Source organism: Hippichthys cyanospilos, chromosome 17 (assembly GCF_059441005.1).
Source record: "Hippichthys cyanospilos isolate Australia breed blue-spotted pipefish chromosome 17, RoL_Hcya_1.0, whole genome shotgun sequence".
Classification (NCBI taxonomy): Eukaryota; Metazoa; Chordata; class Actinopteri; order Syngnathiformes; family Syngnathidae; genus Hippichthys; species Hippichthys cyanospilos.
In genome coordinates this window covers 778,963-806,268 of record NC_142385.1, presented here as the reverse complement: position 1 = coordinate 806,268, position 27,306 = coordinate 778,963, and the positions used below count along the sequence as shown (strand labels likewise).

General features: G+C 44.1%; 1 long non-coding RNA gene across 4 annotated transcripts in view; it reads right to left on the bottom strand.

Annotated features, from left to right (window-relative positions):
- LOC148409185 (uncharacterized) overlaps positions 1-27,306 on the bottom strand; it is a 125,984-nt gene that overhangs the window by 80,439 nt on the left and 18,239 nt on the right. For 3 of the 4 annotated variants that reach the window (XR_015868368.1, XR_015868370.1, XR_015868371.1), the window contains exon 3: positions 16,476-16,916. The exons of the other annotated variant lie outside the window; for it this stretch is intronic. This is a non-coding gene — a long non-coding RNA (uncharacterized LOC148409185). Of the gene's footprint in view, positions 1-16,475; positions 16,917-27,306 lie in introns of those variants that run through there. 4 annotated transcript variants of the gene reach the window in all.

The following is a 27,306-nucleotide window of genomic DNA, read 5'->3' as shown; positions in this document are numbered from 1 at the left end:
ACGTAACAGCGCTGCTGCCCAATGTATTCATTCTCCATGTGGGCCAGACGTTATTGATTTTATGAAGCAGGCTGCAGGCTGGATGGAAATTGACCATGGGCCACATTTGGCCCCTGGGCCAGACATTGAACATGCCTGACTATCAGAAAAATCTCTAAAAGAAGACTAGGACAAGCCTAGCTGCTAAGCAGCAAAAAGAGTAACTCAGACCAGCCAAGATTGACTTTTCTATGCCAGGCATAAGGAAAAAGCTTGGGCAAATGAACTTGTGGGTTTTCCAACGCTAATTCAACGCCCAAGCGCCCCTGCCTGGTTTTTAGCAAAGCATTGCACATTACAAGACATAATAAAAAGAGCCAGTCGGGCGCCACCAACAGCTTGGCCAAGGTCCCGGCTCACACTTTCCTGCGTCAACAGCTTTATCTAAGGACTGGGGCGAGATGAACTTGGACTGCACACATGGATAGCAATGCACACTATTCTAGACAAGAAATAAGCACATAATGATAACAACCTAATATATGATTTCCTTCACACTGACCAAGAGCTATGAATTTTTTTAGGTTGTACAGAACCAGAGTTATGAATTTTTTATGTGCTTTTTTTGGACTGTTTTTTTTTGCTGTTTGCAGGTACCAAACTCCTCTTAACAACACCTAAATGGTTAATCTGATCAATTTAATTCCGATCATATTTAGCGTGTTCTATTATCTGACATAGGGACACAACTGGGTCAAATTTCGTGAGGATCAGCTGACATAGATGATGGGAGCGGAGCTTTAAAATATGTGTTTAAAATTTCCTTCGCCATGTGAGACAAAAACCTTAAAAACTCCAATGTGCAAGCTTAAAAAAATCTGAAACTTTACACAAAAGTTACTAGTCATTGCCTGAAAATCCAATCCAACTTTATTTGTTTAGCACTTTAAAACAGCCACAGCTGACCAAAGTGCTATACAAAACAATAAGAACATCGTAAAAACATATACAATAGCTCAAGGATATAAAACGCTAAATCTGATAAGACAACGAGTAAGGGTAAAACATAGAATAAAATGAAGGATAAAAAGAATAAAATAGCGAATAAAATGATAGAGATAAAAGAATAAAGGAATAAAATAAAAGTAAAAAATCTACTGTCTTACTAAGTGTTAAACGCCAAGGAGAAGAGGTGGGTTTTGACAAGTGATTTAAAAAAAGACAGAGAGGAGGCCTGCCTGATGTGCTGAGCCAGGTTATTCCATAGTTTTGGGGCTGCAACAGCAAAGGCACGGTCCCCTTTGAGCTTCTGCTTAGTTTGCGGCTCGCTCAGGAGCAGCTGATCAGCTGACCTGAGATAGAGAGCAGGTGTATAGGGGTGCAGAAGCTCAGAGAGGTATGGAGGGCCAAAACCGTTCAGGGATTTAAAAGCAAATAAAAGGATTTTAAAATGAATCCTAAAATGTACAGGCAACCAGTGGAGTGAAGCTAAATTGGGGGAAATGTGCTCATGCTTGCGTGTGCCTGTTAAAAGACGTGCTGCAGCGTTCTGGACCATCTGCAGATGGGAGATGGCTGAGGCACTGACCCCCACATAAAGAGCAATACAATAGTCCAGCCGGGTAGTTATGAAGGCGTGGATAACTACCTCGAACTGTTGCCTCAAGAGAATTGGCTTAATTTTGGCCAGCTGCCTCGGGTGGTAGAAGCTCGATTTGACAACCATCCTGCTCTGGTTGTCAAATTTGAGCTCTGCATCGACTTTTACTCCTAGGTTGGAGATGGTGGATTTAACATGCTGGGCCAAGGAGCCCAGGTCTGGAAGGGATGTTCCAGTGGAGCCACCAAAAACCATCACCTCAGTTTTCTTTTCATTAAAATTTAGAAAATTTAGTGACATCCAGGCTTTTATGTCATCAAGACACTTAACTAAGGTAGCGTTGGAGTGAGCGTCCCTCTTTTTAAGAGGCTGTCATCTGCATAAAAGTGGAAGGAGATACCATGCTTCCTAAGTGCAGAGCCAAGTGGGAGCAAGTACAGGGAGAACAAGAGAGGGCCAAGGACCGAGCCCTGGGGAACCCCACAACGAGAGAGAGAAGCAGAGGAGGACACAGAGTCACCAAGGCTGACACAGAAAGTACGGTCAGCCAAGTATGACCTGAACCACTCTAGTGCCACGCCTCTGATGCCCACCCACTGCTCCAAGCGCGATAACAGGACTTTGTGGTCCACCGTATCAAATGCAGCAGTTAAATCAAAAAACACAAGAATAACATAGTCACCAGAGCCTGAGGCTAAAAATATCTCATTAAAAACTCTTAAAAGAGCTGATTCAGTGCTGTGCAGAGATTTAAAACCGGATTGGAAGACCTCAAGAATATTATGGTCTTTAAGAAATTCCATTAATAATCTGCAGACTATTTTCTCCAGGATTTTTTAAATAAATGGCAGCTTGGAAATTGGCCTGAAATTAGCAAGAACTGCAGGATCTAGTCCCAGTTTTTAATCAGGGCTTGAACAATTGCATGTTTAAAATCAACGGGGACCACACCTGAGGATAGACTGCTGTTTACAATAGAAAGAACAGCATTTCCAACTGTGGGGAAAACCTCTTGACCCGCACTTGTGTGGGTCCAGACACGGACTGCACAAAATTAAAAGAGTCAATGAGGTTTAAAAAGTCCCTTGCCAGGTCGATAAATAACAGCGCACAATACGGTGTGAGAGCGACCCAGCTCAAATACACGTACACTACAAAGCTGCTGATAGAGGATGAAAGAGATAGCCGCTTGCATTTAAAGTGACTTTTAAAGATCATGGCAATTCCTCCTCATCGGCCAGATGTCCGTGGAGAGTTAAAATAGCAAGACGCTTAGCCACGTCTCAGTCACAACAGAGAATGTCTCGCCAGTGTGAAAAAGTTTCTGTAATTGGACCAAGATGGTCTTTTCTTTTCGAAATTTCATATAGTTGATGGGGGTCCAATGTAGAACATACCTACTAACCACTTTTGTCGTACTGCGAGTGCCATCTAGTGGGAGCAAAAAACTGTCATAATCGTGGAAGGATTGCAGCCAAACCCAGTTGGTTTGACCTACAGCTACCAAAATATTTACGCATTTTATAGGACTCTAAGACCTAAAATATATCAAAGAAAGCCATACGCCAGGATGTACAGAAAGAGTTATGCATTTTTGAATTTGCAATTTTGTCCCATTTATGGCCATTTGCTAAGTCTTCAGCTGCTGCCGCTTTCTGTTGACCCAATCAACTTTCGCTCGGGCTTGGACCATTATCAGACTTAACAGCACAACTGTTCTAAAACTTGCCAGGACCCGTTGAATTATATGATGGAGGCGGGGCTTCAAAATATTAAATTGATATTTCCTTCACCCACAGTGACAAAAACCTTTTTAACTCAGTTGAACAAGCTTTAAAAATATGAAATCTTACGTGGATTAATGGAAATTTGACCTTTTTTTTTTTAACATTGGCTTCTCCTGTCAACCTGCATATGCACAAATATATTCATACCTAAACGTGTTCATACATCGAACTGTTCATACTCCAACGTGCACAGGTCTGTAAGGGCCCGTTATAGGTGCTTGCTGCTCTAGTTATTATTATGTAGAAATTGTTGAGAATCTTTTCTGACATGCCAAATTTCTTAAGTCTCCTCAGAAAGTACAGTCTCTGTTGGGACTTTTTGATGATGTGTCGAGTGTTGTGGGACAAGGTGAGATCCTCGCTGATGAACTCTTTCAGAGGAATTTGATGGCTTTACCCTCTTCACCTCTGTCCCATTGATGACTAGTGGTGGTTTGTGTGGCTCCATCTGCCACCTTGGGTTAATGATCATTTCTTTGAACTTGTCTGTGTTGAGGTGGAGATTGTTGCTACAACACCAGGCCATAAGGTCTGCCACCTCTTTCCTATATGCTGTCTTGAGCCCGCCAGTGATCAGCCCATTTATCGTTATGTCATCTGCATACTTAATTATGCTGGTATTGTTTTGGGAAGCAACACGGTCATAGGTGAAGATTTGATGCTTGATGTGCGGTTGTGGACTCCCGACTAATTGGGGTCTGGCTGTGAGAAAGTTCAGGACCCGGTTGCAGGGACAGGGTGTCAAAGTGTAAATGTAATAAACTGGAGTCACCTTTGAAGGAAATACATATTTTTCAAATTCAATATATCAATAAAATAGTGTGTACACTGAACTGTGTTATTCTAATAAAGATTGAGACGACGTAATGTCAGTTCAAAGCAGATATAGTCTTGGCCCAGGAGAAAATAAAGACAAGTCGGCACCTCCAAAAGGAACAGATAGCATCCCCCGACACGACATTCCACCAGGAGCAAAAGGCTAGGTGTGGCCTTCAAGAGAAGATATCAGTCAGGGTTTATGGTGCTCAGACTTCCTCCCGCTTCAAAGAATGGCCAGCAGAACACGTTGCCTTTTCTGCTTCGATCTGTGGCAGGACTGGCCCGAGGCCTTGTGTACTTTCCCACTCTGTCTGGATTACACATATTGTTTCACTATGTTGTGGTATGGGCGATCTTTCAACAAAAACGAATAAGCTAGGAACTAGTTTAAGGCAAGAAGCTTTTTCTAGATTCCTTCACCTTATAGTCAATAAGACAATAATCACTTTACTCTGCCACCAAGCAGTGGAAAATAAAGTCACATTGAGGTAATAACTGACTTGACTCTATTTGTCATTGATGATGAAAGGACTGGTGGTTTTTTGACAGACCGATCATTACAATTTTCAGAGTAAAAAAAGAACGGACCAAAGATGACAGAAGGGGTCGGGGCGCTGACGACTGACAGACCAGCAAAAAACTAAGTTGCCCACCTCTGTTTTTTTATATCACACTTACTGAAGATAAAATAAAAAGCAGAGTGGTGTTAATGACAAAAGGACTGAAAGGGTTTTGTTTTATTTTCATTGCTGAAACAACGATGGTGTGTTCTTGATAATGACATCATCTTGTGAACTTGGTTGGATGAAAGACAGGAGCAGAACGCCCATAACTATTTCAGTTCTTGACCAGAGGCAGTGATTAAAAGAGTTGTGCGGAATCGACACAAGAGTCTGCAGTCTCTCTTTACTGGAATAGTAATGTTCTATATTTAATTTATATTAGTGCTTAATGTTTTGGATGCCGACAGATGCTTTTTATAAGGTTGCAAGTATATACTGCATAACATTGACGCAGAAGTGTTCTGTGAAGACTTGATAAGTAGCATGATTTTGTTAACGTATTGCCCATGGAGATTTTCGGGCTGTGCACTTCTTTGCCCCCATGTTTGTTATTAATTCAAAGACACCGTCGAGGCCAGGCATCAGCAGCGTCAATAGAAAGGATGCAGTTAGGCTTAGAACTACTTGGGGAAATGTAGCTTCTGGCAATGCAACTACATTGTCGTTTTGTAATCAAGTAGCTTTGCTATTCAATAGCACTTTGTTAACAGCAGTGCCCCCTCTAGCATCCTACTGAGAAATATCGCTCAACTAGTACCACTGCCTTTGATGATTATTTTTTACAAACACAATCCCCCAGCAAGCCACTGAAAGTCACCCATTAATGAATCTGATTCTGCTCAAGGGTCAGAAACTAAATTTGACAAGGTCCGTTGTGATGTTAGTTGTTTCTTCATCCAAACGATGAGTATATTCCGCCTGATAGCTCCTGAAATATGTTGTGTCGGACAGTTGTGAAAGGCCTTTGTCTTACGTTTGACAAGGGGTCACCAGAAGGGTGCAGAAAGGCACGAGGTCACTCATAAGAATTTGGTGGTCAGTTCTAAAATTCACTTAAATTCACTTCAACGCATCAGCGAAAAAATCTTGTCTTTAGTAATGAAAAAAAATTCAAGATGTCATATAATTTGAGACGCGAGTTACCAGTGCTCGTACCAAGTTGACTAATGTAACACCGTTTGTTACAGTTTGTTTGATGATTGATGAATGATCTATCATTTATTTATACATTTTATACGTTATTTATACGTTTGCCCAAAAACAAGACAAGTTTTTTGCATTGATATTTACTGTGGTCTTCCAATTTACATCCACAACTCGTTTCATCCACACTGCCCACCAAATTTACACAGTAAGATTAACAAACATAACATTGACATTAGCTACGGCTAACATTGTACACGTTCACATATAACCGCATATGTAACATACGACATTGGGTTGCCGCGTCTGATGTTAGTGTGGTTAGTACGTCGTTAGCACTTTTGCAATGACATCACACAGGAAGCATTGCGCAAAATTCATTTTGTAAGTAGAAGTACAACTTTATTAATAATGACCTAATTCACAACTCTTTCTTATTTTAGTAATTATTGTGATTTACCGTTACCATAATTATTTCAGAATTGCGCGTAAAATTGCAAGCTAACTTTTAAATTTATCAGTTCCAAAATATTGGCTCAAAGATGAATAAAATATTGTATTCCCTGCACTGCATAACTAGGCACAGTCTCAACAGTAGTGGGCCATCAGGGCCAGCAAGGCTTTCTCTGCTGAGCGGCTGTGGGCGCCAGCAAGGAAAGCAAGCTGCTCTTCATCACCAACTCCTTGCCAGGGAGACGTTTCATGGTGGACAGCAGGTAGCAGCTCAGCGTGCTTCCACTCACTGCCACGGACCAAGCGGCAGTTGGTTACGGACCGCAGCTGTGTGGCTCACAAAGGAGGTGGTAGTTGCTGGAGGAAAATGTGTGGGAAAAGGAATCTGCCCTCATCCGAGCCCAGCAGTGATAACATTTTGTCCATGAGGTCCACTGCTGTGCCATCACCGAATCCCGGCAGAGAAAGGAGCCTGTCTGCCCTCTCTGACACAGACAAACTGAACGGCTGAAGCCGAAACTGCTTTAGCGCGACGTACTTTCCATCTTATGGAGGATCGCATAACAGTTGCATTATGCGACGTGTAGTCAGCTGGTCGAGGGACGCCACAACCATGTAGTACCTCGAGACATCCGCAGTGATTTCTCGCAGGTGGAACAGCGCCTCAACTTGCTGAAACCACGCGGCCGGATCGCTTGACCAGAACTTAGGCAACTTTACCGACGTTTCGGAGGCTGAAGCTTTGCGAGTGTTGGGGCGATGTGGCCGAGGAAGACACCTCTTCCAACCTCTTGCTGGAACATTGCAACTTCGGGGTCACCAATTTGGCAAGATGAAGAAACGCATGATGCTGTTCTAGTATATGTCTTTACTCTTCACTTGAGAAACATTGTCAATCAAAACTGGAGAAACATTGTTCACATCATCAAAGAAATAAAGCACAAGGTTCAAAGCTTCACAATCTCTTTCAATTTGCCTACTGGGTGTGCGGCCAGGTCCTAATGCCCGCCACAATATTACAATAATTTTAGTATATTAGAATATCCCTGGTTGACAACGTAGAGCCATTATTAGCTAGGGCCTGAATCAAACGTGTTCAGAGTGAATGTCGAAAGCCTACATGCATAGTAAGGCTGTAGGATCCACACCCAAGAATGAGTTTAACAATGTATTAAAATATCTATCTAAGTTGCATGGTTAAACACATCCAATGGGGGCTCCACAGTCACACAGGGGACGAATGGGAGCCCATTGGGGAGCGCTGAGAAGTAGACAACTGACATTACATCTAGCGACTTTTCAGAGAGTCAATAGTGTCTTCTTGTGAATTTCTTTTTGGCAACAATGGTTGGAAGGTTTCTGAAAAAGTTAAGGGGGGGTTTATTCAAAAAGCTCGAACTGAATTAGTCATGATTCGGGCAAGCCCCCATGCCCCCTTGCCAATTCTAAAACAAAATAAAGTGGGCTAACGACTCTAAATGGCAAAAAGTTCCAGGGGGGGTGACACAGAGAGACACTACCCCCCTAAGTTAAAAAAATGTCCAGTAACAGGCAGAGGCATTTCATAGAGGTCTCTGTCCTGACTGTAATCTCAGTTTGAAGGGTCGCAATAGCCAGACTGGCATTGGCGATCAATCAATCAATCAATCAAATTTTATTTATATAGCCCTAAATCACCGAAGTCTCAAAGGGCTTCACAGAATGAAAAGAGGTCATACAGAGACATCTTTTCAATGTAGGGTACACAACAGCATCCCCTGTCAAAGCTCCCAGAAGGGGAAGGAAAAACTCAAAAACCCCAATTTGGGGAAAATCAGAAACCTCCAGAAGGGACCACAGGTGGGAGGAGCCCCCTTCCAGGCCCACAGGTTGAAGTGGATGCTGCATGTACCGAACACAGAAACAATATAAATTACAGAAAACATATTGTGCTATATAGTGCAGTGATGTCTTGACAGCAGGCAAAGCCATTGGGCAGGAACCATCCCGCATTCCAGCCAGGTGGACCGCAGACGGCTAGACTCCTAACCCGTGATGGTCGACCAGCGCAGGACCCAATGGAGGCGGTCAAGTCAACCCTCACCATCTAGCTAGCCCCCTCTCCCGGCCGGAAGAGGGGGGCAGGAAAAAAGAAGAAGGCTGCAGACAGGCTAATTTAACTAAATGCTTTTGAGTATAGATGTGTTTTTAGTCGGGATTTAAAGATTTCTACCGAGGTGGCTGCGCGAACTTCCATAGGTAGGGCATTCCATAGTACTGGCGCGCGAATGGAAAATGCCCTTGATCCCGCAGACTTCTTTTTAGCCCGTGGGGTCGATAGCAAACCGGCATTTTGTGATCGAAGTTGTCGGGACGGAACATAAGGTGATACTAAGTCGACGAGATAGGAAGGAGCTAAACCGTGTAAAATTTTATAAGTAATTAACAACACCTTAAAATCACATCTCACGTGTATTGGAAGCCAATGCAGGTCAGCTAGAATCGGAGTAATATGATCAAACTTTCTCGTCCTTGTCAATAGTCTCGCCGCTGCATTCTGTACACACTGCAGGCTTTTAATGTGAGACATGGGAAGGCCAGAAAACAAAATGTTGCAATAGTCTAGGCGCGACGTAACAAATGCATGAATTAATGTTTCTGCATCGCTAAGAGAAAGAATAGGGCGAATTTTAGCTATATTGCGGAGGTGAAAAAACGCCGTTCTTGTCATGTTATTAATATGTGTTCGAAAGGAGAGAGTTGAGTCAAATATCACGCCGAGATTTTTTGCAGAACTACTTTGGGAAATAATACAGTTTTCTAGGTTCAGCGTGGTATTCTTAAGCAGGTGCTGATGATGAGCAGGGCCAATAAATAACATCTCAGTTTTATTAGGGTTGAGAAGCAGAAAATTGGAAGACATCCATTTTTTAATCTCGGCGAGGCAAGCCTCCAGTTTACTGCACTTGCACGGATCCGTTATTTCTAAGGGCATATAGAGTTGGGTATCATCAGCATAGCAATGAAAACTAATAGCATGTTTACGTATAATATCGCCGAGAGGAATCATGTAGATGTTGAACAGTAAGGGGCCAAGTACTGACCCCTGCGGGACACCACATGAGACGGAGAAAGACTCAGAGATCGCGTCGCCATAAGAGACACTATGCGTCCTTCCCAGGATGTAAGATCTGAACCAAGAAAGTGCTGATCCCGAGATACCAACACATGATCTAAGACGTTCTATAAGAATATGATGATCAATAGTGTCAAATGCGGCACTAAGATCAAGCAGTAATAATATTGATGAGATGTTGGAATCCGAGGCTAAGAGAAGATCATTCGTCACTTTTACTAGGGCTGTCTCAGTTGAGTGGTTGGCCCTAAAACCTGACTGAAGGAGTTCAAATCTATTGTTGTCTATCATAAAATCACTAAGCTGTTGTGTTACAACTTTCTCAAGAATTTTGGCGATAAACGGAAGGTGTGACACTGGCCTATAGTTAGCGAGATCTTCAGGATCTAGGTGTGGTTTCTTAAGTAATGGTTGAATGACGGCCGTCTTAAAAGCTTCAGGTACAATGCCAGAGGAGAGTGACAGGTTGATAATATTCAAGACAGACGACCCCAAGATCGGGAACAACTCTTTGACGAGTTTGCCTGGAAGCGGGTCGAGCATGCAGGACGTCGGCTTTGCTGCATTAACCAGTTGTGTAAGACACTCCAGGGATACTAAATCAAACTGGGACAGGGTAGCCAGACTTTCATGAACCTGATTGTCCGAACTAGCATCAACAATCACAGTTGAGGTGGTGAGCGGCGCTGCCTTTTTTATTTCTTCCCTTATTAGCTGAATCCGCTGAGTAAAGGATTGCATGAAATCGTGTGCTGAATGGAGGGAATTTTGATTAACCTGCTGCTGCTGTGTTAGCTGCGCTACCGTCTCAAATAAATACTTTGGGTTGTTTTTATTAAGACTAATCATTTTGGAAAAGTGATTAGTTTTTGCTAGCCTAAGAGCCTCTTTATATTTCAGCAAGCTATCGCACCAGGCCTGACGGAAAACCTCAAGTTTAGTTGTTCGCCATTTACGCTCAAGTTGTCTACTTAACAGTTTACACGTACGCGTTTCCTCCGTACGTGATCTTAAGATCTTAAGATCCGCGATCTTAAAGGGGTGGTTATGGGGCCAAGTTGGTGCCTTATTGAAGGTCAAATTAGCCTGGCCCCCATCATTAATCCACCCCTGGTAGCAACATCTGTCCCCTCAAGAGAATCTTCTTCAAAACAGGACAGATATTAACAGAGAGGAGAAACAGGATCAACCCCTCAAAGCTCTGGCACTTTTTAGTGAGTCGAGCCAAAAGAACCGGCTCTCTTAAAAGAACCAGAATTCCCATTGTTGAATCTTTCACTTTATTCTTAGTTTTATAATAGAATAATAGTGTATTGTTTACATACCTTTGTGAAAGATTCCTGCGCGTTCGGGTATGAGCCAGGATAAACACACATACACACGTTCATCGCGTCAACAACACTTCGAAGATTTATTATTACCAAATTGTCTAATGCAGTTTACAAGCCAATTGTCCAAAACAGAGATCTCTGGATCATTCCCGTGTCATGGTGAGAATGATGCCAGTTCCTCATCAGCCCTCCTCATTTATATTTGCAGGTCCACTGAATGGGGGTTGTCGCCGGTCCGTGTCATCATGTTGGGTTGTTTCCTGTCCTCTCCTGCCCCCTTTTGCTTGGAGTTGCATTTCAGCAACTGTGTAGACGCTTTTGAACCTACTCAAGTACACATTAGAAACATTCTTCTTTTTACACCATTATATAGCCCTGACTTTTATTGTTACATTTATCTGTTCTTCTAACTCCTACATCATGAGGTACAATATTTCAGTATTTTATTGTTCGCGCCCGTATGTATGTGTGTGCCCCCACCATCCCAGACCTGTGGACGTCAATCACATCTGTGTATTCGAGGTCAAGCATCGAACAATGCGTTCTGGAGGACTTTACCCCCATGCCTATCTTTTATGGCGCCCGTCTCTTTTGTTATTGCCGCCAGTAAGTCCCTGACCGTCTAGTCCTCAATATGTATTATAATTTGTGTCATATTGATACTTTGTGTCTTTGTTTTACTGACTGTGTCACAAAGACAAATGATTGCATTAAGTGTTGACTTCCCAGGCTGACTCTACAGAAAGTTGCTGCGCTGAATTTTACTTGCCAATCAATCTATGTGAATCTACATTGCTTCAGTCCCCTTTTTGATCTCCCGAAGAGGAGATCAGACAATAACCACGCCCCCATCGTCATCACCTGATGCATTCTCATGATGTGGCATGAGCAAAAGTGGCATCATGTGTGTGGGATATTCTCCCCTTCTGCCACCTGTAGTGGCTAAAATTAACCTTGCACACAGCAAACGACATAGAGGAATACAACAACAGCCACAGGAGACCAGAATCGCCAGGAAGGCAGAGAGCGATGCCAACACTGACATCACAATGCCCTTCCATCTGCCAAACACACTATAGAACCAGTCCTCCAACGGGTTCCTGATCCCTGAGGCTTCTTTCAATTCCAACGAGAGAGCCTTAAGCTGGCGGAGAGCTCAGGTCACAGAACCATCAAGGGCAGTATTATTGAGGATGTAGGTGCAACACATTTCAGCAAACATGGAATAGACAGACCCCTTCCTCTTTAGCCAATGTTAGAATAATTATTGTTAGAATAATTATAGATATAGTGATTATGCATGTGCTACAAAATATTAATGCTCGCAATGAAGAAATGCTTTGCTGTCTGAATGAATGACCACATACTGAATGATAATAATGAATGAATAAACTGCTGATGTACTGCTAGGTATGTTGATGGTACGCTGGGAGAATGAGTGCACTGTTTGTGGGAAAAGAACTGTCTCGTCATTGTTTTCTCTCAAGCAGAAGGAAGGCCGCTCAAGCCTGCCAGTCGGAGCGTTCCCACAGCTGTGACTCTTATCGATGTTTTTGCTATGCATTATCAGAATGTTTCGCTACGTATTTTTTCATACATGCATTAGTTTCTCACCCACATGCTCACACATAGAAAGACAAGTACACAAGGTCCCGGCCATAGACTTGCGTTTTTTCCTGCCTCTTGAGGGCCGGGACCTTCCAGTAGTTAGGGATCTCTGTATCAAATAAAAGTAAGGGGAGTCGGAGAGATTGGCAGAGCGCAGTAAAATTGTCCTTGGCCGGTTCCTCTTCGCTCCCCTCATGCATGAGTTGGGAAGATTGCCTTGTCTCCTTTTTTGTGTACAATTTCTTACAAATGTCTGACAAATGAACCTGACAGCCAACAAAATGTCTAATGCCATCCTATTTTGCACTGCCATCAGTGATGTCGGAGCTAACTGTCCAGCTAATCCTTCTACCGCATCCCCCTTTTGGTCGTGAAACGCCAACCAAAAGGACAGCTCCTTCGTTGTAACTGACATCCATGCCTTGATGTCCTCTAGGATTAGTGCGAACAGCAAAACCAACGCCGACCATTCTGGTCGCCTCGCGTGGGAGTCCACCCATTTGCCACATGCCAAATTAAAATCATTGTTCATAACCTGTACCCAAGCGTAGTGCATGCATCGTAATTTCCAATTTGACAGTGTGCAGAAGAGCTCTAAACCAATAATTTGAGTACCCCGGTATTCCAAATAATTCTCACTACTCCACCACCACAAAACCCACACAAAGGGACCCATCGTAGGCCCGCCAACAGCATCCATCAGTAAAATGGATCAAGCGATCCTGTAGAAGACGAATGTGCTAGTCTGGTTTGGTCCACAGCTCCTGAGAAACACGCATTTCACAACAATGAGGTTCACTTTTGATACCAATTCAGTCATGCTTACGTCGCTTATGTGTGGTGTTGTCAGCAAGGTGAACAATCAATTTCAACCGTGGGAACATTGTGAACGATGATGACGTATTGAACTAAGCTACCGAGTGTGTTGTCAAAATATAAATTTTCCATAAGATGGCCACCACAGTGACAGGATGAGCAGTTCATGATGGTTGTGTAGTTTCAATTGCATCTAATGGGATGGAAGCATATGTTAACAATTGTCTTTATTCATTTTGCCAGTAAAATGAAATGCCATTAGAGACCGTTTCGACAACTCATACATTAAGATAGAATAGTTAGTCATAACCAGGTGGTTGCGAAGGAGGGCCACAATCAAGTGAACCACTCCTTTCTTCGCTACCGGGGTCCACTCCAACACTACACCGAAATCCTGCCATAGCCACACAAATCAAAAGGAGAGCATATGTTTGAAATATGTGATTCAAGACGGACCTTCTGTGTTCAGCAGACTTAATGGTGCCAACCGCGGTGGTGACATGCCTCAGCAAGACTCTTTCTGCGCAACAATACCTTTTCTTTTCCAAGGTCTTGAAGCCTGCCCTGAGCAGTAGGAGGAGGACCAAATGCGCCATGATGTGACACTAGACAGGGGTTTTCCCCGTTGCACACAGAATGACCTCCACGCACTGCACTAGGAGGGTACCAATCAGTATGTCCAGGCTAGCTAAATGTTGTGTCAATTTCAATTTCAATTTTTTGTGTGTGAATATGTAACACTTTCAACACTTCTCGGTTGGTGGCAGACAAAATCGTTTGCCAAATCTATCATTGTGAACCTCTTAAACCTTGGATGCAAGGCTGACAGCAGTCTGTCTGAGAAGCTAGCAAGGTGTGGTGTTTACATCGACTTTGCGTTCAGATTGATTTTGCATATACAATACGTCAGGGTTTTCAATTGACAACACAAGCAAGACATCCGATTTAGCTCTAAGCTCATTTGGTATCACTGAAACTATTTGTGAAGAAAGGTCACATTTGGCAAGAATGCCTTGTTTTATATTGAACATTGATGGCAGAACACTGAAGAGTCCACAAATCGCCTTCAAAGTCATCAATAGCTTTTGCATCTATGTCTTCATGGTTTCTATCATAAAGGAGGGTGCAGTGGAAAAGGCCAAGAGGCTGAGGGAAAGATCGAACTGTCAGGACCAAGGGCTTTCAGATCAGGAAGGAGTGAATTCAGGTATGTTCAGACGTTTCTGGTTTCAGGTTTGCAAAGTGGATGCCAAAACATGGGTCGAGTCTCAGGAAGAGTGTATGCCCCCTTGGTTTGTGCAAAAGTGGGAGGCTCTGGTTTGTGAGCAAGGTCTCTGGTTGTTCAGTTCGTTGGGTTTGCGGAGCATGGGCAAACCGATGTTGCACTGACTGTCCCAGCACCTGTATTTGAAGTTGTTACGTACATGGCAGTCTTGTGGGTGATTCAGCAAAGCAAACAAAAGTCATTGTGTTTGCAATTAGTCCATACCCCTCCCCAGGGGGGTATCCTCTGGCCGCCCAAAACTTGCCCAGGATGCAGTGTGTCCAGTGGCGGCTGCACAGATGCCTTCCTCCCGTGATCAGTGGAAACACTCCCATGGCATCCACTTAATTATCTTTAGGTTTTTCTCTTGTTTTGGCCGTTGTAGTTTCTCCAAGTGTTCTATTTTGTTTGAGCTTCAGCAGCTGGTTTTTCCCATTTGAAATGATCAAGCTTTATTTTCTTCGACCTTTTTCGCATACCAACTTCAGTGAATGAATGACATGTTGTTACAGAACAGCTGTACCAGCAAGGCAATTGTCCCACCAGTGCTTGTGTGCCCCGGATGGCCAGAGGCTCGTATTGCCCACATCTTTAACATTCATGTAATTTTAAATTTGGTATAAGCACGACTCCTCTAAGCTTGCAAGTCACTTGTGTGTGTTAGTTGTGTGTGTTACATTTTTCCCACATTGCTGGGGGTCATTAACGGTACCCAAAAGCTCTCTGAAATCAGTTTGTGTGTTGCTACATTCTGGATTTGCGCTCCAATAAGTTCATGGTGGCTGGGTGTTACCTGGATGCCAACATGCAATTTTCCTTTGTCATTGGTGCCATCATGTCAGGCATTTCCAAGCCGGTGGCACATGGGTGGCACCAAAAGAAATGGACATTTGCTATTGTTTTTGCAAGCGACAAGTTGGATACAAGTTATTTTTTACTTACCCCTGGTCCCACATATTCTGGCATTAGGTGTTGACTCTCTTGGGCTGCCTCTACAGAAAGTGGCTGCGCTGAATTTTACTTGCCAACCTATGTGACACTACATTCATTCAGTCCCCCTTTTGATCTCCAGAAGAGGAGATCAGAAATAACCACGCCCCCATCGTCATCACCTGGTGCAGTCTCATGATGTGGCATGAGCAAAAGTGGCATCATGTGCACGGGATCCTCTCCCCTTCTGCCACCAGTAGTCGCTAAAATTAACCTAACTCTCCAGAAAATTGCTGCTCTGAATTTTACTTGCCAATCGACCTATGTGAAACTACATTCCTTCACCATCACTAGTGTGAAATGCACAGACGGCCTCTGCATAAAAGCCATTCACAGATGCTGAAACGGTTAATGAGTGAATTGTGTTAGCTTTCTTTGAGGTTTTATGTAACTACCAAATTAAAAAAACAGGTATTTGCATTCATCAAATCCAGACTGTTTTCAGATATCACAGCAGCGAGACGTGTAGACGCCTTGGCTAAGGCTGTTTTTCACAACTCTTCTCAAGAAGCTGAGGGCTGCTGCAGATCTCAACATTCATACAACCAGAAAATAGTGCTAGGTGTTGTTGTGTGTCTTAAACGTGTATTGCGATACAGCAAAGGCGGATTGCGATATGTAATGGGATATATTGGGAAATGTTTGAAAAAAAATCTATGGTTTCTATATTAACAATGACTGACAAAAAAAGAGAAGGAAATTATTACAATAGACAACTAGTATGAGCACACATTAAAAATTGTTTTCCAAAATGAAGTAGCATCCTTGACTGTTTGAAAATGTCCCCAGCAGCCTTTGACTGTGTTAATATGTCCCCAGCAGTTGAGAATACTCTTTCTGATCTGGCATACATAGGTAGCACTTTGACACACGTGCTAGCATTGAATACTGGTGACAGTGCTCTTCAACCATAAACGAAAAAGAAGACAAAAACCAGGGAGAAATCTATTGTTACTGTTATGTCCCAGTCTAGGGGCCTAGGACACAACATATGTAATGGGCCCCGCCTTCCCCAACTCCCAAGCAGCCAGCCGATAAACCAGATGTTTGGAAAACAAAAGATATATTTATTTACATGACAAAAGGAATACTGAAAGATAGGAGCAATTAACTCAGGGTGAACCAAGGCCAAAACAACAAACAAAACAATCTGTCAGTGCAATAACCAAACAAACCTAGCAAACAAAACAACCAAAAGACAATAGGCTTACCTCCCTAGCTTCAAAAAACAGGAGGTAAGAAAATGTACAACAAAAACAGCGGTTCACCCCTACTGCTCGGTTTCCATAACTATTAGTACAAATGCGTGGCTGGTTGGGAGCGAAGGAGGACGAGAGAGTTGTCTGCCATCTCGGCTCAATATATAGCAGGTGTGCGACCTGCCAATCAGCATCAGCCAATCATGGGCCTTCCTGGAGCCGACCAATCCTTTCACTGCTTGGTCACACCTAAAAAAAAGATGCCAGGAAACAGGGGAAAAAGAAACAAAGCAGGAGAGCAAGACCCCTGAGTGAACCCACCCGTAACAGTTACAATTGATCAAATTCAGTGAAAACTCAAAATGCGGTCACTTCTGTTCTGTTTTTTATTCTTCATATTACAAAAATGACTGGATTAAAAAATTACAAAATAAAACTTAAAATCTCAAAATTCCCATTTGATATAAACGCAACTTGAGATTTGAAGGAAATTCATATTTTTCAAATTCAATTTATCAATAAAATAGTATGTACATTGAACTGTGTTTTCTAATAAAGATTGAGACAATGGAATGTCAGTATAAAGCAGATACGATCCTGGCCCTGGGGGAGTGAAGACGAGTCGGCACCTCCAACAAGAACAAAGGGCATCCCCCGAGACAACAGTCTACCAGGAACTAAAGGCCAGGTGTGATCTTCAAGAGAAGATACCAGCCAGGGTTTATGGTAGTCAGACTTCCTCCCGCTTCAAAGGACAAAGACTTTTGATCCCCACTCAAACGGACCCTCACGCACGCACACACGCACACACCGACAGACACGCACGCACGTGCACGCACACACACACACCGACAGGCACGCACGTGCACGCACACACACACACACCGACAGGCACGCACGCACGTGCACGCACACACACACACACCGACAGGCACGCACGCACGTGCACGCACACACACACACACACCGACAGGCACGCACGCACGGGCACGCACATACACACACACTTGCAATCCACAGTGGGACTAGATGACCCGGAAGGGTATAAGAACTGAATGTTGAATGTGAAACGTTGCCATTTTTCTGCTCGGACCCGCGGCAGGACTGGCCCGAGGCCTCGTGTACTTTCCCACTCTGTCTGGATTAAATCGATTGTTTCACTATGTTGTGGTATGGGCGATCTTTCAACAAAAACGAACACGCTAGGAACTAGTTTAAGGCAGGAAGCTTTTTCTAGATTCCTTCAGTTGGTGACCCCGACGTGATTCTTGGAAGATCAGGTTGAAAGGACAGAGGAGTGGGCAGAGATTTTGCCGGACTTTGGTCTCCCTGGTGCACCGAAAAGAAAGGTAAGCAGAAACCTGTTGTATATCCGAATTCTGCTGGATTGAGTATTCTAAATTTTGGGAGACTGAATATGGTGATATCTCTGTAAGTACTGTGTTTTATTTGATGACAACTAGGGACTTTACTGTGAGTACAATAATTTTATTTTTGAGTTTAGAGTAACCGATTAATTCAACCGTGGTAGAGGGCACGGATTGGTGTTGAGTTGAGCAAAGAGGCTCGTGTCTCGTCGTAGCTGACGCTGCCCCGGACGCGGGGGGCATTGCAACGTTTCCGTATACGTTGGGGATTTTGGGACCCCCAAAAACGGCCAGGGACTTTTAGATTAACCGATAATTCAACCGTGGTAGAGGGCACGGATCGGTGTTTAATTGGATAAAATAAATAAAATAAAAATTGTGTCAAAAACGGCTAGGGACTTTTAGATTAACCGATAATTCAACCGTGGTTGAGGGCACGGATCGGTCTTTTGTTTTTTGTTTATTTTAACCGATTAATTCAACCGTGGTTGAGGGCACGGATCGGTCTTTTGTTTTTTGTTTATTTTAACCGGTTAATTCAACCGTGGTTGAGGGCACGGATCGGTCTTTTGTTTTTTGTTTATTTTAACCGGTTAATTCAACCGTGGTTGAGGGCACGGATCGGTCTTTTGTTTTTTGTTTATTTTAACCGATTAATTCAACCGTGGTTGAGGGCACGGATCGGTCTTTTGTTTTTTGTTTATTTTAACCGATTAATTCAACCGTGGTTGAGGGCACGGATCGGTGTTTTGTTGAGCTAACGAATTTTAGTTTTGTGTTCATTTTAACCGATGATTCAACCGTGGTAGAGGGCACGGATCGGGAGTTAATTGAGTAAATAAGATTGTGCAAATAACGTCTAGGGACTTTTCTGTGAATATAGTGATTTTGTGTTTGTGTTTAGTTTAAACGTGGCAACCGGGTTAGAGGACACGGATTAGTATTGAGTTTAGTGATAAAAGCTCCATTGACGACATTTTCGGGAGATGAGTATGCCGCCTGTGAGTTCGGTGGAGGAATGGGCTGTAGAATGTTGTAAATTTGGTTGTGAAAGGTATGGTGGAAGATGGCATAAAACAATGGATGAGTTATGGAGAGAACTAGAAAGTCAGTTGTTAGCATGTGTGGAAAAGGAGAAGCAAAAAGTAAAACAAGCAGAGTGGACAAAAGTGTGGGTGAAATGGAAGGAGGATAAAAAAGTTAATAGAGATAAATGTACATTTGCACATTTGGCTAAAGATTTTCAAATGGCAGAAAGAGAAGTCATTGCAGTGGAAAAAGAGTTGAGGGAGAAGATAAAGGAAAGTGGAGGGATAGAGAGGAGAAATTTAACCAGAGAAATAAAGGAGTATGAAAAGTTGCAGCACCATTTGCATGAAATGTGTTTGATGATGACTGTTGTGGCTGCTGGTCAGGAGGAAAAAGAGGGTCACTTTGACCCACTATTGGGGGTTGCAAAACAGGGCAGGACCGCTGCACCCCCCGAGCACACTGAGCCATTCCAAACTGCATCTAATGGTCAAAGAGTAGCTTTGCTAGCCTCAGTTTACGAACTGGGTAAGGAAGGAATTTTTGTAGGGACTGCCAATACTGAAAGGACTGACGGACTAAAACTTGTTGTAGAGGACATCGGGGGGGGAAATCGACAGGAAATTATGGTGACTGACCAGACGACCCCCCAACCCAAAGACATACAACTGGACAGAGCAGTTAGACAGGCGAACTGTGGACAATGTGCATCCCAAGGTCCAGAGTGGTTGTCCTTAGAGGACAAATTAAGAGCCAGCACGGCAAAAGATCACACGCAGCAGCAGGAGGGTGTAGACACAGACATTGAGACAGGGGAGGGGGGGAACCCATTGTTTGATTTCACACTCCCCCCTCCAACTGACTTCTCACACCCTGCCACATACATGCGACGCGCGCACTCAACAGAGGATGACTGGAGAAGACAAGAAACAAATGACAACAACAGTTTGACCCCTAATTATAAAAAGAGTCAGATCAGACCACAATCTGGATTTCAAACTAGACCATCTGATAGATATACCCGACGAATGAGAAATTACCCCATGATACCAGCCCCTCGTGGGTTAGTTTGTCAAGAAATAACGTTGGGAAATTTAGATTTTTTGCAGAAGAGGCTCCCCGCATTAATGGGCGGTGCCAAGCCCTGGATCCAAGCTTTCAAGAGGCACACTGATGGTATGAATTTGGCTTGCGGCGACATGGTAAGATTAATCCAGGCATGTTGTTCCTCAATTCACCAATCTGACGAAGTCCTGAGGCGTTCTGGCCTTGATATGGTTGAACCCGATTGGTTGTTTGCTCCTTTCACCATGCGACTGTTTGCTGTGCTCCAGGATCTCTTTCCTCCTTCCGCGTCAGCCGCAGCAAAACTTCCAGACTTGAAACCCACCGTGGATCCCGCTGCACACCTCAATGCCTGCCAGGCCGCGTTGACAGATAAGACCAGTTCACATCCATCTTGCGACATGCCGCCTTGCGTGATTTGTAGACACGTACATCTAGACACACTTTCCATGGAGGTCAGGGAGAAGCTTTCTGAAGACCCTGATCTGCTGGACGGTAATGACGGTTATTTTAATCAACATGTGACTCACCACATAAAATTATATTTTCACAGGCAAAACAAATCAGATGAGGGAGTGAAAGGAATGCAGGAACGGCTTCTGAGACTTCAATTAGCACAAGCGCGGAAAAAAGCAAAGGACACAAAGTCCAAAAAGGGGGTGGCAGATCAACGGATGTGGATGGTTGAGGGACGGCCGGCGAGAGGCAGAGGGGCGTGTCGTGGAAGGGGGAACACCAACGGAGGTCAAGGCGGCTCTCGCCAAGCTCCAAATCAAGGCTGCTTCAGGTGTGAAAGTATGGACCATTGGTGGAGACAATGCACGTTTCCTTGGCCAGAACAAAGCCAGCACCAGGGCCCTCCTCCCCCGAGGGGAGACAGAGGAAGACAACCTCCACGAAGCAAGGACTGGGGCAGCGTGGCCCTGCACCCTGGCGATAACAACAACTAAGCAAGCCACACTAGCAGGCGGTCATCAGCCACCTCTCTGCAGATGAGGACAACTGGGCCAAAGATGGGTTTTGTTGGTCTTCCCACAACTCTACCTGTCTCCACACCACAAAATGACTTCTTTTGCTGGACAAACTCTGTGGAACAAAGACACAAGCAGCCGTCAACATGAACTAAAGGAGGGAGGGAGTGTCCACTTGACGTTCCTGCGGTGAAAACCCTGAATCGACTTGTTCTCCTCCTGCCTCAGCCGACCCTCTCCATCTCACATTGTTGTATGCCTGCAACAATGATTTAATTATAACGAAGCATTTCAAACAATCAAAGGCGATGAGTGGAAATTGACTAGTTACCAAATTTTTGTGGAGAGACGAGGCATTGCGACGTACACATCACTGACAGATAAGCGATCTCCATGGTTCATGATAGGTGAGTCATTCACACCACACATAACTGGCTGTAGGAGCAGGCTGGGAGGCACGTGAACTGGGACCCATGGTGTGGTAATGCCAATTGGCCAGTGATTGAACACAAAGTGAAATTTCCTTGGTAATGTATTCCCAGAGCAATGAATGTTTTTGTATCCAGGTTGACGCTGTGGATCCCGGGTTGCTGGAGCATGTCACACGCTCTCGATTTCACGGCAGGGAGCTCGCGGACCACAAGGACGCCGCTCCGCTTTTGGACAAGTTGCCGGACTCGTTGTGGTCCGGGGGCCCCGCTGACATAAGTTTTTGCCACCCCGTTCTTCCGGTACCATTCAAAGTGACACATCATCATTTTGGCGTGCTCCAATGCACATGCAAACCTAAGTCGGCAGGTCGCATTATTAACACGTTAATTACTGTGGGAGGTCGAAGTCTTTGAGTTATCAGACTTCTCCTATAACACTCCCATTCTCCCAATTTTTGAAAGCGGATTGTGTAAATTACCATATGGCATGTGACCTTCGGAAAATTAACAAAAAGACTGAAAACCCCTTGCATTCTTGTGCCGCTATCAAACATCGCTGTTTGAGCGGGTTGAGCCCGACAATGCAATGGTTCACTGTGATTAAATTGGCTAATGCATTTTCTGACTGCTACTGGCAGAAGAGTAAAGACCATATTTTGCTATGAGATTTAACGGCTGTACATTACAATAAACACACGTCTCCCAAGGCGGGAGGCCAAGCCCTGGGATTTTCGAAGTCAGTTTTTGCGCGAAGTGCGACAAACGGAAAAGGTACCGTAGGGCGCTATTTGATCCAAAAGTTTGACAACTTATTAATTGGTGAGTTGACTTAAATCCGTCTAACAACTACTTCTTTTTATCTTACTCGACTTGGTGAATTGGGGTTCAAAGTGTCACAGAACAGGTTACAGTGATGCTGACGACAAGTGCTATTTTTGACATGACTGCGTTGAGATGACGACCCGAGACTTAAAAGCCAGACAAGACTTTCGTGGTGTCCTCTCCGAGGGGATAGGGTCTCCTTCACCAACGGCTGTTGCTGGAGGAAAACTTTAGGACCTGCTTGTCAACGCCGCCGGTGTGGAGGCCCCTGACCCGGAGGAACCGACCTCAGACCTCCAGACCGTTTCGACGATCGGCGACTTCCGGCGGTGGAATTAAAGGCCGTGTGGGTAGCCCTTGAATTGGCAGAACGGTAAAAGGTGACAATTTTTTCTGATTTGACTTGTGTAGTTGGTTGCCTGTAAATGGACCTTTCCGCCTGGCAGAGTCAAGTGTTTGTTACAGCTACCAGGGATTTAGTGGCTCACATGGACTTGGTTGGACAATATGAAGGACAGACCAGCAGAGATGGCAGCCAGCGGCACGGGGAAAAACCTAATCTACCAACGCAGAGACTAAAGCAGCTGTGAGTCACCACTCTGAGGTGTCGGGACTTGGCGTTTAAAGAGGTAAAAGTGAGTTGAGTGTGAAGTGGTCACGTATGGAGAACAAATGAGGCTTTGATTCAGCCCGCCGAGAGGGCCAAGACGTGTGGTGCTGCCACTTGGCGACTGCATGGTTGTGTATTGGACGACACCCATGGAGTGACCCACAAAAGTAATGTGTCCATATTGTCTAGACTCCGTCACTGGTGGCACCCTGATCGGCTCGCTAAAAGTTTTAGTTTAGGAATTAGATATGGTTTGTCATGAAGGAGAAAAATTGTTGTATAAATGAATGGAGTGTATGGAATGTTAGGCAGAGTGAAAAGAATTGTCGTATGAATGAAATGGGGTGTATGGGATGTTAGACTTAGAGTGAAAAGAATTGTCGTATGAATGAAATGGGATGTATGGAATATTAGACTTAGAGTGTGGGCCCCACGATTAAAACAAAATTACATCAAACAGAAACCGGCCGGTGCCCAATAATGTAGTGGACTATACTGACGTGTTGGTCTAAGTCCAGGGCAAAAGGTACCTTTTAATTATTTTTCAGTTATTGTCGAGACTTTCTCAGGATCAATCAATCGATTATTGTCAAGACTTTTTCAGGATCCCCAAAGACCTAACCCGGTGCTGAATAGGAGGCGCTGTCTTTGATCAAAGCTCTTATCTATCGGCTCACAGGTTCCCGCGGATCGTTAGATCTAACAGCGGCTCTCATTTCACTCCAACCCCATTGGCTACGGTTGACGAAATGATGGGCCCCAAACTTAAATTTGGGCCAAGGTGGCATTCACAATCACAGGCCCATGTGGAGCGCATGAATACAACTCAAACAACGCCTCACATATAGGTGCGCTCAGACAGGGCTGAATTGGCTCCAAGCCCTGTCGTTGGCGTTGTTTTCCATCAGACAATCTGTAAATCGCCAGAAAGGGTTCACACCTTTTGGACTCCTGACTGGCCGTCTGGTGCCGGGTCCATCCTTGGGTTTGCTCCGCCCAGACCTGGATCCATAAAGGGTATAGACCCTACTGGGAGCAACTGCCGTCACTGGTCTCTTCTCTTTGCATTGTGCATCTGCCGGTGTGAGAGGGGGGCACATTCGCCGGACCTTCCATTGGTTGGGTCCATTCAAAATTAGTGCATGAACCTCTTACAACCCAGGTGTCAAAGTCAAGGCCCGGGGGCCAGATCCGGCCCGCCACCTCACTTTTTGTGGCCATTGAAATGCTGATTTGACTTCAGGTTTCTAACTAAAATACCAAAATTGCGAGCTGTCTTTAACTTTTGAAAATTGGGGGGGGGTGGAAGAACAAACATTTTCTTGTTCTCCAAATTTCTTTGGAACAGTTTTTGCCGGCTTCTAATATCAAATCTTGGTGAAGGTGTGATCAACACACTTAAAATGTATTTGAATTCAGTCATTCCGGCCCTCTGACAAAAACTATCACTACAATGCGGCCCAACATAAAAATTTGTTTGACACCACTGTCTTACGGGGTTCAGCTGGGCTCATTGGGGGACAGGTGGTACCACGTGTCAAAGACATGTCCTGCCCCTTTGAGAATTATTTTTTGTGGGTTATTTTTGTTTTTTGCTGTTTTGTTTTTTAGATGTTCTTCTCTCATTTTCCTTTCACTCTTTATTCTTGATAACTGCTTTCTGGGGTTGTTTATGTATTTTTTGAGGGTGTTCAATTGTTTGTCTAACAATTTAACAAAAGGGGGTACGCTGTCCAGGGATATTATGGAGTAGTATTTCTGCAATTGAATTAAGTTTATGTAATGTTTTTAGTGCTTCTATCCATTTTGTGCTTGGTGCTTCAACATGAGTGTTTCACAGCCTTCCTAAAGACACTGGTGGTCCTGGCTCCCCCGGAGCTGACGTGCGATTGCTGCCTTTGATGTAGGAGGTAACGCCTGGGGTGCAGCGGACGACCCCACCAATTTAGATGCAATCGGCATCCCCCGCAAGTCCCAACAGTGCTTGCGGCTAGATAACAGCAGGGGTTGAAAGTATATTGGTTTGGGACCACACCCAATGGAATGCAATTGATCAATCTTCAGCATAACCAAATTTAGCCTCTTGTGTAACCAATGTCTGTTAATTTGTAGACTATGTCCAGAGTGGACAACGACCTCTTCCATTCTGTCATGTCATTGTTTTGGGGCGCATGGAAGGGCTTTGTTGTCACTTTGGGGACCACAGTTTTGATAGTTTTGGGTGAGCTATTGCAGGGTGGTTTTTGTATTGTCTCTTGCTTCAGTCGTTTGTCCCCAGGATCATGCACGTGGCTTTCGGGGACAAGGACCCAATTGGGCAACTACATCTTGTGTCGCTGGATCCTGACCCAATTCAGGTGGAGGCAGCTGGCTGTCCTCCTGGCTATGGCACTGTTGCCATGTGTATATATCCTTTTGGTGTGTGACCTCTAATAATAATTAGAGGTCAATTGGGGGATTGAAGGAAATTCATATTTTTCAAATTCAATTTATCAATAAAATAGTATGTACATTGAACTGTGTTTTCTAATAAAGATTGAGACAATGGAATGTCAGTATAAAGCAGATACGATCCTGGCCCTGGGGGAGTGAAGACGAGTCGGCACCTCCAACAAGAACAAAGGGCATCCCCCGAGACAACAGTCTACCAGGAACTAAAGGCCAGGTGTGATCTTCAAGAGAAGATACCAGCCAGGGTTTATGGTAGTCAGACTTCCTCCCGCTTCAAAGGACAAAGACTTTTGATCCCCACTCAAACGGACCCTCACGCACGCACACACGCACACACCGACAGACACGCACGCACGTGCACGCACACACACACACCGACAGGCACGCACGTGCACGCACACACACACACACCGACAGGCACGCACGCACGTGCACGCACACACACACACACCGACAGGCACGCACGCACGTGCACGCACACACACACACACACCGACAGGCACGCACGCACGGGCACGCACATACACACACACTTGCAATCCACAGTGGGACTAGATGACCCGGAAGGGTATAAGAACTGAATGTTGAATGTGAAACGTTGCCATTTTTCTGCTCGGACCCGCGGCAGGACTGGCCCGAGGCCTCGTGTACTTTCCCACTCTGTCTGGATTAAATCGATTGTTTCACTATGTTGTGGTATGGGCGATCTTTCAACAAAAACGAACACGCTAGGAACTAGTTTAAGGCAGGAAGCTTTTTCTAGATTCCTTCAGATTCTACTGCTCGTTAATATGGCGACCCAGATATTATTGCACCTCTTGGGAACACATTCAGGAGATTACTATGGATGACTTGAACACTGTGTGGAATCCTGAGATAAGACTACAATGGCAGAAACAAAGGAAATTCTATCTTTGTGTCATAGACATTTTCTTTTCTGCTGTTTGCCCTGCCGCCACTTTTGCTTTGGAATGTCACTTCACTCAAAAGGTATTGTATTGTAACATTTAATGTGGTGTTTTTGGAGCGCTTGTGATGATTAACATGTAAAACCCAATTAAAAATGACAAACATCATGATAAGAAAGCCACTCCTGAGCGGATCAATTTAAAAAAAAAAAAAACCCTAACCCCCAAAATATTACAAAAATAAGGCGTTTCAAAACTGATATGCAATATATTGGAAATAGAACGTTGTGTTGCAATAACCGTAATATTACCAACCAGCAAACCTTTTTGGTGTAGAAGAGATTTTTTCTTTTTATTGACTTTTTTTATTGAAACAAAATGGGTTTAATCTTAACCGAGGCTAGAGTTAACTGGCAGTAGGCTAGACTACAACAATAGACATAGTGTACTTAATCTAGGTCACTGCAATCCACACATTGTTTCAATACCTAATGCTGAATCCCCTAGTGATCAGATTTCTGCTGAGGGGGTGTTGATTAAGGAAAGTAGCCTTGGATTAGTGACGGATTAGTGACATATTACCTAGGCGGAATATTATTTTGAATACCTTCTTTTAGAGATTTCTCTGACAGTCACTCCCCTCAAAAGCCCTTCTTGTAAATGATCTTATTACAGATCACAATCTTAAAGTGCTTGGTCTCTGCGAAACCTGGTTAAAACCAAAATTAATTTTTATCATTAAATGAGGCCTCACCCCCAAACTTTGTGGGCTCACACGTTGCCCATCCTTGTAAAAAAAGGGGAGGTGTCGCCCTAATTTCAGAACCTGGTCTTAAACTTAGCACGAGCACTAATCATAATTTTTAAGATATTTAAGGCTCTTGTTATGCGATCGAGCTCCTCACCATCATTCTATGTGGTAGTTATTTACCGTCCTCTCGGTCCATATTCTGGATTCTTAGATGAATTTCCTGAATTTATGGTT